Source organism: Hoplias malabaricus, chromosome 4 (genome assembly GCF_029633855.1).
Source record: "Hoplias malabaricus isolate fHopMal1 chromosome 4, fHopMal1.hap1, whole genome shotgun sequence".
Taxonomy (NCBI): domain Eukaryota; kingdom Metazoa; phylum Chordata; class Actinopteri; order Characiformes; family Erythrinidae; genus Hoplias; species Hoplias malabaricus.
Window position 1 is genome coordinate 26,380,882 of NC_089803.1, and position 12,371 is coordinate 26,393,252.

Below are 12,371 nucleotides of genomic sequence, written 5' to 3' on the forward strand. Positions count from 1 at the left end.
TCTAATTGGGCGTCCAGTCGAGGACAGCTCATTGCTACAGGTGCAAGAGGAGATGTAATGCAGCCTGTGCTCCTGGCTCAGTGCAAGGCTATGCATCACCACATCTGGAAAGACCCCTCTGATAAACCCGGTCTTATGAGCAAGACTTCACTTATCTGGGCTTTCCAAACACAATACATCCATTTCCTCATAGTATACTATGAATATATTTTCTGAGGTAAACTCTGTTCTTCTAAACTGGTTTCATGAAGCAAAATTTTCCAAAAATTTACAACACCATGCAAAATTCTGAGAGCAAATTGGACTTGTTTAATATCCAGTCAAAATATACCAGTCATCAAAATAAAGTTTGCAATAGAAAATATATAATATATTCAACAGACTAAAGGCTGTATGCATTTAAAGGTCTAATCTTATTTAACCTATATATAACATATAACATATGTGTATAACACACACATATATATATATATATATATATATATATATATATATATATATGTTTAAGTTTAAGTAATGACTGAGGGGCATCTGTACTGAGGCAGTAAGTGAGTGTGCCCTTGATCTGTGTGTGTGTTGCTGGGTAGTGCGTGTGTGTGTGTTGTGAAACTTATGATGGGCGTTTAGCTGCTTGGCTCAGGCAGAGTCGACCAAGCCCAGAGAGGAACGAGGACCGTGACCATGGGGCTCTCAGAGATTTTATGGCGGACAAAGAGCATGGAGGGGCTGTGATGGTGGAGACCTGAGCCAAGTCTCTGTAGGCTGGCACGCACCAAACACCAGCCACACATCTCCCCCATTAACCCTCACTGCTCCAGACCGTTTCAACACACACACACACACACACATGCTGCCTCACACACACGAGCAGGGCAACAAGATCTAAACACAATGGCAGCTCAGTTTCTACAGAGCAATGTGTTGCAGAAGCTCATTAAAATGCACAACAAACATTGTCCACTGTGACAACTGCAGATAGAAGTCATTTCTGATTTATCTTTTACTGCTTTTAGAGCAGACAGACATCAATCAGAGGAGAAGCCCTCTGCCTATTACATATCTCCATAAATGCTTGGCATTTCACAGGCCGTGATACGCCCAGCCTTAGCTCACAATATACTGCCCACTGCTGTACATGTAAAAAGACACTAACACTTCATCTCCAACTGTACTCTAACTCACAACTGTAATGCCTTCTTTAAAGTCATATACATGTAACGTTGCTGTCTTCAAGGAGTGTGCATCTCCTGAACCAGTGTTCTTGTGATATAGGTGTGTGGTGAACCGTCATCCATGTTGGCAGGGGTGTCTAGTCCTGATTCTGGAGCTCCACTCTCCTACAGAGTTAAACTCCAAACCAAACTCCAAAAAGGCACGGCTCTTCAAGTTAAAGTAGGAGCTACTTAATATTAGAGCCAGGTCTGTTGAAATTAAATTGTAAAATAAGGGAGACCTCCAAGTGCTGCTTAAATGGGGCTCAAACTTAAGATAAGTTCTCAGCATTTGCATATAACAACTTATTAAAGCTCAGTGGTCATAAGCTGCACACTGTAATATCTATAGTGCACCAAACAGAATATATCCAATTCAGGGTCGCGGTGGGTCCAGAGCCTACCTGGAATCATTGGGCGCAAGGCGGGAATACACCCTGGAGGGAGCGCCAGTCCTTCACAGGGCAACACACACACACACATTCACTCACACACTTTTTTGAGTTGCCAATCTACCTACCAACGTGTGTTTTTGGACTGTGGGAGGAAACCAGAGCACCCGGAGGAAACTCCGGGGAAACGGGGAGAACACACCAACTCCTCACAGTCACCCGGAGCGGGAATCGAGCCCACAACCTCCAGGTCCCTGGAGCTGTGTGACTGCAACACTACCTGCTGCACCACCATGCTGCCCCTAGAATATATACAGTACTGTGCAAAAGTATTTTTCAGATTTACTTTACCAATAATAATAATAATAATAATAATAATAATAATAATAATAGTAATAAAACTACCATCCAATATCTTTATAAAACTGTACCTAGGACTAATATTTAAGATAAAAGAAAAGCTAATGGTTGTCACATATAATACAGACCATCTTTTGTTTATTAATGTTTACTGAACATTGATGTCTTTTTCTTTCAAGTAAAAAAAAATAATTCAATTATTTTGAAGTCATCTTTACTTTCCAACACACACACACACACACACACACACACACACACACACACACACACATATATATATATATATATATATACTTCATTTAACACTCTCTCAAAATAAAGTCTACATGTGCGGGTGTCTTCAAACTGGGTACATACTTTATGTAAGCAGCAAGTGCTATATATTGCCCTCTAGTGGTCAGTACTTGGTTCTTGAAGTATGTTACAGATATTTGTAAAGATATCCTGTAAGGAGAAAGCATTCTCAAATGTATTAATATTAGCACAATATAATACACAATATTGACTGTAATATCATTAACTAAATACAAAAGTAAATGATATAGATTTTATTGAATACATATTTTTATTTAAGATTGAAAAGGCTTTGTGGGTAATTTAATATTTAATATTTATAATACAATGATTATGCCATAGCTATCAATTTTTAACATCAGATTATCTTTTTCAAAACTTAATCAATGCTTTCTGAGGCTTTGTAGATATTATTTTTTTGTAGAATCACACTTGTTGTATTGCAGGTGTCATTACAGTAGTAATCAAAGCTTTTACCTATTTTCCAGATAAGATCTGACACTTATTTAAACTAAACCAAACAGCATTTATGACAGCTGTCTTGTTTGACTAAACCTTTATAGATGTTTATGTCATAAAAAGTGAATGTAGATGTCATGTAGGCTTATGAACGATGACCTACAGTAAAGTTATGCCTGATATTTTGATACATATATTATCATCTGCCAAGGCCAAGGTACTAACTTAGGACAAGCTATTGTACGCAGACCACTTATTAGAGAGAGAGAGAGAGAGAGAGAGAGAGAGAGAGAGAGAGAGAGAGAGAGAGAGAAGGAAAGGTCACATACTCAGCTCAGAATGGCTGGGTTCCCACTGACGTTGAAGACAAGAATAGAGTCATAAAGCCATCCATCACGAAAGTGGGCTAAAGGTGGAGCTCTCGCAGACCTCTCAGCCACAGGACACATGCAGTGACGCACTCTCTGCAGTACCCTGACACCAAGAGTCATACAGGAAAAAGTCTCAAGAATGCCATGTAGGCCCAGTACATACCATCACTGTTGGATTCATCCATAAAACTACACTGGGATCATACCCATATCAGCTAAGTATCAGATATCAATAGCATTCACACAGACATCAACTGCATTCACTCAAAGGAAAAGCAGGAGCGCTCCTACAGTGTTGTGTTGTGAGAACCTCACTCTGATCTAATATAGCCATAATATCCATAATCCTCTCTAAGGCTCAAACACAGAGAGCATGGCCATGCTTTAATTTCAGCTTAAATTGTCTGCTCCCAGTGTCCCTCAGAGACACCTATACATTACCCCTTCACCACAAAAGCACCAGGAGAAAACACAAGAAGACTTTGTGAAAATAATCCCAGGGTGTGAACAATGAAGAACCGCAATGAAAACTAAACAGCTTACCCCTTTCCCATTCAGATTCTCTTCATAAAGAATAACAAACCAATTAAGGCTGATGATCAACTCTAAATATCAAACAATTGCCAGCCCCAGATGGGCAGGATTAACTGCTTTAAAGTCATTACAGCCACATCCTTGGCTTAATCTTCCAATTCCCTTCCTATGTGCCTTTGTAATACCAGCTCAGGATCACTTTTCCATGTCAGATCCACTGTTTGCCAGTAGGTTTTATTAATGCTTTTGTTTCAGGGGCCCAAAACAAAGGGCCCCACGGTGAGATAAAAGGCAAAGCATGATTCATTTGATTAAGCGCTTCAGATGCGAAGCAGCCAGATACTGAAGGATGCTAACATAGAGAGAATAGGTGGAACTGAGACCTTCTGAGGCTGTGAAAGCGAGGCCTTCGGAGTGGCTTTGAAGTCAGGACAGCGTGTGATCTCTGCACCAACGGCTTTCTACAGCAAAGAAAAGGAGGAAAAAATCCAGACTTTTACGAGTGGCTGAAACCTGAGAGCCAGTGCAGGGCTTAGCATCTCCCTGGAGTTTTAATAGGGTTTTGATATCGATTAGATTTGAGGTCACCTTATACTGACACTGGCACTGGCCGGGGCTGCTTAACATCTGCATGGGATAATGAGAGAGGCTTGGGAAGTGTTGTGGCACTGCAGGTCTCTGGCTCTCTGTCCTAAACACACACACAGAGAGAGAGAGAGAGAGAGAGAGAGAGAGAGAGAGAGAGAGAGAGGGAGAGAGAGAGACATTTGTATGTTGCATTTACCTTATTATTTGTGCCTAAGTAAAATTTTTACTTTGTTGGAAATGTATTTACCACGATTAGAAAAGGACACTCTTTTCTCCCTCATTGTTTAAATGAAGCATAATTTCATGAAGACTTGGGAAATGAGAAGTGTGATACACAAATCTTAAATGGAGAGAGAGATAGTGAAAGACAGAACAAACTGTTGCTTGTCACACTTATCCTATTAGAGTTGAATCTCTAATTCCATTGTCGCTGCCACCCCTGACTTCTGCTTAAACAGAAGCTAAAAAGGCAGAGTACTTGGGGCAGAGTGTGAAGATCTCAGTTGGATGCTAATGAGCTAGTGTTACATTGTTAAGGGTAAAGCACCATTTGTGAGAGGAACTAGCACTTTGGAGTGGTCAGAGATTTGAAACAGGACCCACACCTTTAATTAACTCACCTCTAACTCTCAGGCCTGCTGCTAGTGCTGTGGAAGTGGTGCTTGCAGAGAAGACTACAATCACAGATCACAGTAAAGTACTGGGATTTACTGAATTCATAGAACTCATAGAGTTTGTTTTACAATCAGGTGAAACAATATGTTATTCTGCAGAACCAACTACAAATGAAAAAAAAAAACAGAATTAGAGAGAGAGAGAGGGAGAGAGAGAGAGAGGGAGAGAGAGAGAGAGAGAGGAGAGAGAGAGAGAGAGAGAGAGAGAGAGAGAGAGAGAGAGAGAGAATTGACCAATGTGCTTAATTTCAATGTTAAATTGATGTTCAAATATTTTGTGTGGTAAGTCACAAAATCAGAGGAGGTGAAGTGAGAGACTGAGTCCCTGTGAGTGATCGGTATGGTCCTGACCATTAATTAATGTGTTCTTTCAAATCCACACACTGCTTGCACGCGGTATGCAAACAACTCGAAAACCAGCTCTGATTTCAAAGTAAAGGCCTTATGTCCAGCTGTAGACCATGAGACCATTTTCACCAGCTTTTTGAAATGAAAGCTGTGTTGGCCCATCAGAAGACCACTAGAGAGAGCGGGAGAGAGAGAGAAAGAGAGAGAGAGAGAGAGAGAGAGAGAGAGAGAGAGAGAGAGAGAGAGAGAGAGAGAGAGAGAGAGAGAGATCTTACTGACCAAGGGGAAAAAAAAGCAAAGCCATGTTTGAGAAGCTGCAGATGTTCAGCAGAATTGGCTAGTGCCTTCTGACAGTATTTTGAAATAAGACAGCTTGCGAGAGTTCCTCTCTTGATTCTAGTGTGTGTACTGTGTATATATCACATGGTGAGGACTAAATACTCTTTGTACATTCCCAATCTAAAGTATTTTCTTCTTTTGGGAGACCACAAATTGGCCCCAAACAATTAACTATTATATTATAACATGTGCACATATTGTAAAGACAGGGTAAGGTTAATGTCATGCTAATAGTGCTAATGGAGAAGAAAAGATTAAGTTTCCATAAAATGAATGCATTGTCTCCAAAATGCATGAAAACAAACTTGTGCACACATTTTGCCTCCCTTTAGCATGCTTAACAGAAATGTGCTACCTTGTAAAATCAGAATGTTAATAACCACACACAAGACATTCATGTTTAATTGATAATTAAAATAAAACACTAAAATGACCTTAAGCATTCAAATGACCTGAAATCCTAGTGTATTTAAGCCCCTCTAAAGACAATTCTTCAGTAATATTTGTGAATGTATAGTCGTCATATGTATAAGAATCCATTAACATTGATCTGTCATAGACATAGCTCATCTAAGACCTCTTCACTGCTCTGCAAATCCAATCAGAGTTTACATTCCAATGCAATCCTTTAATCTGCCTCTTTGATCAAAACACTGCCGCTGACAGGTTACCAAGGCAAAATACACCTCACCCTTATGTCTCACTAAGGAACTACTACAACCAGATACATAAACATACAACAAAACATCAAACCAATACACAGAAGTGCGTAATTCTATTTAATTAAATGTGTTGTTACCTTGGTAAAGTGAAAGTAGAAGTAAAAGGACCATTAGAAAAACTGCTGTCAAATACTATGTGTAATGTATTGAAGCGCAGCAGAAAGGACAGCCCAGTCCTGTCTGGCTGAAAATTAGACTTATACTGCATTTATTTCCTAATACATATATTGGAGTAGAAGAAAATATATTGTGATTGACCGAAGTCAATTCATCCAGTAACATGTGCTTCTGGAGTGTGCAGACCTGGGCACTGGGAGGACACCCACGCAGACACAGGTAGAACCCGTCAAACTCCTCACAGACACCTGAGGCGGGGTTTGAAACCACAACCCCCAGAACCCTGGAACTGTGTGGATGCAACACTATCTGTCGCACCACCATGCTGCCCCAATATGTTAATAATGTGCAGTACATATTTGTATTTGCATAATATTAAGAACGTAAATATGTCTTAAATTATTAACACAACCACAGAGTCTAAAATAACCATAAAAGTGGAGATCTAAACTCCAGACCGAAAATGTAGGTAAACATATGCAAATTTCCTGAATAGTTGGGAATCTTGTAAAGCCAGTATTTGTCATGGGGTGTACATCAGTACCCACTACATAGGTAACTTGTTTATATGTGAAAGTAAGATTGACTTGATTTATAGTTTGGGATTTTAAAAATAAATGCTATCGTCAAGGAAAGATATATTCTTGGGAATTGCATGGTTATTTCAGCAAGAAAATGCCAGTCCTCATTTTGCATTTGGCTTTGTAGACACAAAGTGCTTCACTATTTAAATCATAACTAGAAAGGTTAGTATTATATATTTCTATTTCTTCTTCTTTCAGCGGCTCCAACCCGGGGTCGCCGCAGCGGATCAGCCGCAAGCCAAGTTGCTAATCCACCTACGGTGTGTTTTTGGACGGTCGGAGGAAACCCACGGGGACACAGGGAGAACACACCAAACTCCTCACAGACAGTCACCCAGAGTGGGACTTGATCCCACAACCTCCAGGTCCCTGGAACTGTGTGACTGCGACACTACCTGCTGCACCACCGTGCCGCTCAAAGTTTATTATTATAAATAACAAAACAAAAAAAAGTGTTCTGGAAAAAACACTTTGCAAAATCACCTGAATATACTGAATATTTCATTGTAGCCCTCTCAACATAACACTACATCTAGCATCCTTTTTTTCATTCATTCATTATCTGTAACCGCTTATCCAGTTCAGGGTCACAGTGGGTCCAGAGCCTACCTGGAATCATTGGGCACAAGGCGGGAATACACCCTGGAGGGGGCGCCAGTCCTTCACAGGGCAACACAGACACAAACACTTTCACTCACACATTCACACCTACGGACAATTTTGAGTCGCCAATCCACCTACCAACGTGTGTTTTTGGACTGTGGGAGGAAACTGGAGCATCCGGAGGAAACCCATGCAGACACAGGAAGAACATACCAACTCCTCACAGACAGTCACCCGGAGCGGGAATCAAACCCACAACCTCCAGGCCCCTGGAGCTGTGTGACTGCGACTCTACCTGCTGCACCACCGTGCCGCCCTAGCATCCTTTTTGCAGTCTGTAAATAATTTCCTACTTTACTGGTAAGTAAAGAAAATGGATACATACATGGTATACAGTTGGCAAATTAAATCCAACATGCTTTGGTCTCATCAAACATCTTTTATGAGTTTTAATTAAAGACTTAATTAAAAAAACTGTATGGGGGCTATCTATTCAAAGAGATACAATAAATACCTCTTTAATTTTTCTTTATTAACTTTATTATATTTTATCTAATATGAAACCATGCATTGCTTTGGTTTCTGTTTCCAGTACTGATAGATGTACTTACTGAGGAGAATAGGCCTCTACTAATAACTTGAAACTGGAAATGCCCTTTAGTATAGGACAACCAATCATAAATAAATAAATAAATAAAATCTCCCTTGCATATATTATGAGCACTTACCTCACACTTTAAAGCAAACTAAACATTACTTTATGATGTAACCAGCATTTTAAAAGAATATATTCAATTCAAAATAAAAACTACTTTGGATAAACTATTTTCAAAGCCAAAATGGATCAAATTAGATAATTTGGTATTAATTTATACCTCAGCAACTTTTCAAATCAGTTTCTGGCCTTTTTTACTTTTTACAGTGTATAACATCAGTAGATTCTCATTACATTAAACTGTATACTTTGTGTCATTAAGTTTTAATGAGAACTTTAAAGTATTTCAGTTGTTTTGTATAATGTGGTGAATCGTAGAAGCATGTTGTTAAAATCCTCTTATGGCACCTATGATTTTCACACACACAGACGCACACACACACGCACACACACATATCAGCTTACACACTAGCGTGCCACACCAGGCATACATTACACACATGCACACGCACACACACACACACTTTCCTGTGTTATTTCCGTGCTCATCACAATTTCACACATCTTTTTCGGAGTGGCTGGATAATCCCTGTGTAGTGAGGGTTTGTGCGCTGGTGAGGGAGCGGAATGCCAGCATGTCTGAGTCAGACACCAACACAGCTCAGAGGGAAGGAGTTTCGATATCAGCACACGGTCTCCTAAAACACAGGAATGCACACTTCCTCACTAAAAATACTAAAAAAACAACAATCACAATCCAGACATTATCTAATTAACATGAATAAGATGATAGCTATTTTTATATTCAAATGAAAATCACATGCGGACTAACAGTTGTTTGTCACTCACTTATTTGTACCGTCCAAACATGCCCATACCGTGATGATTACATATTTTAATTTACATGACAAAAATAATCCATATTCCACCATAAAAAATATACACAACAAAACTTTCAAAAAATTAAATTCATAAAAAGATATCTCCTTTTCTACTTACAAACCCAAATATAGATTGTTTGAAATGTAAAATCTGCATTTGAAAATGACTCATATCAAATTTTCAAAATGTTGCTATGACCACATCCATGCCAATGATATCTTCAAGTTACTCATATGTTCTAAAATTATTCCCAAGTTACTTACTGTATACCGTACCTTGCTGACATCAGAGACCATGTTTATTTGTTTAATTTCCTAGCAATTCAAATCAAATCAAATTCATTTGTATACCGCTTTTTACAACTGATGTTGTCACAAAGCAGCTTCATGAATGAATAAGTAAAAAAAAAATGAATCAGTAGAAAAAAAAAACATTTCAAAATCTGAGTTAAAAAAAAAGACTGAAATGAAGATAACAATGCAAACTCTTGTAGACCATCATATGTAAAAGCATTTATATTTGAGAGACAGGTGAATAACATGCTTGCCTCAAATATGAAAAACATCCACAGGTGTTTCTGTCTGGTTTTCGCTGTAGGAACACAACTCATGGAAGTGCAGTTTTCATTGTGTTACTGAAAAAAGGAAATAATCACAATGTGCTGGTGTTCTCAGTCCCATAGTCTGAACTGAGCTGTGTTTGAGACTACTGGGACTGATCAGGGCACGAATTTTTGAGTTGTGAAAAAATGCCACTGCGGTGTGGTCATTCTAAACACTGAATCATATTTAGTTGTTGAGGTTTCTGGGTAATTTTTCTGTAAAATATATCTGTTATTTGGCATACCTTCCCATGACCCAATAAATATAATATGGACAGTTGTATGATTCAACAGATGTTAAGTATCATTAAGATTATCTTCAGTATCATTATTAGAGAAAGAACATGACTCAGGAAATGTGTCATGTTGTGGAGGCAGATTATTACAGTATGCTGAAATGACTGAGTGTTAACTCATCGACTGAGTATAGTCAGAGAGAGAGAGAGAGAGAGAGAGAGAGAGAGAGAGAGAGCTGGTGTCTTCCAGAATGCCTCATGAACTCCTCACCTACTAAAATTGCAGTGACATCTATTGACTCCCAATGTGACAGAAAGCGTACATGATACAGTAAAGTACATATAAGATAGCAGCAGCACTACACCTATTAAAAATGAATACAAGAAGAGCTGCCCATAAGTTTCAGGGAAAACTCCCGTTTGCCTGTCAACTACAGTGCTTATGACTGTTCTCATACTTTACACATAGTGTCATTGCTTGTTAAAGCGACGATTACCTCACTTGATTTTGCACGGTGAGAAAACTGGCTTGTTCAACAGAGACATTCTTTCCAGTTTACTTCTGAAATCATAATAAGCCCACCCTCAGGCTTGAGCCCCCTCTAACAAATCTCAAAATAAATCTTGATTTGTACCTTGTTAAATTAATTTCATATAAATAAAGCACAGAGTTTAAAAGATTCCTGATCTGTCAACTTACTATTAAAAGTTCAATCAGTTCAAAAGTTTTGACTAGAATTTCTTTTTTAGTTAAAACAGTGGTTTGTCTAGAGTGTTGCCTCTCTGTAGAATTAAAGAGTATATATATATATTCAATTTTTAAGTCTTCTTTATAAAAATAAACATTTAAATTATTAAATCAAATAGAGGTAAAAATTCAAATCCATTTAATGCTTAGCATATCTGTTTCAGTGAGCAATGTCTGACTAACTTGTCATAGCTTACGTCATAGGTTACGTCATAGCTTATTCAACAGACAACAGACAGAGCAAGCCTGTCTGTCTCTGGCCAAATTATGGTCTAATTATCACCAATACAATAATACTGTTATAACTGACAATAGGAATAGCTGATTACAAATATATACTTATATACTACTTGTTCATTAATATTAATAGTTCCTATACTGCTAATGTTAGATATTAAGTACATTAAGGGACTAACTAGTGGAATGAATGTATAGAAGTGCATTTTCTTAGTTATTCATTCATTCATTGTCTGTAACACTTATCAAGTTCAGGGTCTCTGTGGGTTCGGAGCTTACCCAGAATCACTGGCCGCAAGACAGGAACAAACCTGAAGGGGGCATTTCTTAATTAAATAAATCAAATTCATAACTCTACCGAATATATATTCACTGATATAAATTTAGGGTGGCAGTGTGTCGCAGTCACACAGTTCCAGGGACCTGGATGTTGTGGGTTCAAGTCCCACTCCGGGTGACTGTCTGTGAGGAGTTTGGTGTGGTGTTCGTGTGGGTTTCCTCCGGGTGCTCCGGTTTCCTCCCATGGTCCAAAAACACACGTTGGTAGGTGGATTGGTGACTCAAAAAGTGTCCGTAGGTGTGAGTGAGTGTGTGTGTGTTGCCCTGCGAAGGACTGGTGCCCCCTCCAGAGTGTATTCCCGCCTTGCGCCCAATGATTCCAGGTAGGCTCTGGACCCACCGCGACCATGAACTGGATAAGGGCTTACAGATAATGAATGAATGATAGAAATTTAGCAAAATAACACATTAGAAAAGGCATGATCTATAAACATAAGGTTACATTTAGAACAAATCCTTGTATCTCTTGTTTTTTGGTTATATACATTTGGTTGAATATGAATGTGTTTCCATTTGCACTGTGATAATATTTGTAAATGAACCTACTATATATGTGCTCCAAAATGACTTTGGTATATCAACTTGTTTTAAAAGCTATAAATGTCATTATCCAGTAAAGTTAGAATTTTGGAAATATTATCTCACATTTTACAAGCAGATTCCTGTAATACTTCCTGTATTAATGCGAAACAATATATACAGCTACTGCATTTCTACATTAATCCATATATTATAGGGGGATTTGTAAATACAATCACCTCCCAGTGTTGACATGGCTATGCCCATTGCCCTGTACATGTTGTGTGTTATAAAATATCCATTCAGGGCAGGGGTCAGGGGGCAGGAGCAGGGTCTATACCAGTAAACCACAGTGGGCAGCTTGTACAGAGGGAGGTCAGGTAGGCTCTGTTTGGATGAGCTGTTATTTATGAAGACCAGCCGGTCCCCTGGCCCACATTTGCTGAAGTTGATCATCAGGTCAAGGGCCGAACAGAGTGTGCAGTGAACAGGTGGGACGTCCAGGGGGTTCTGGAACAACCCAGGACTGCCCACACCTGCCCCACCTGTCAATCAGCA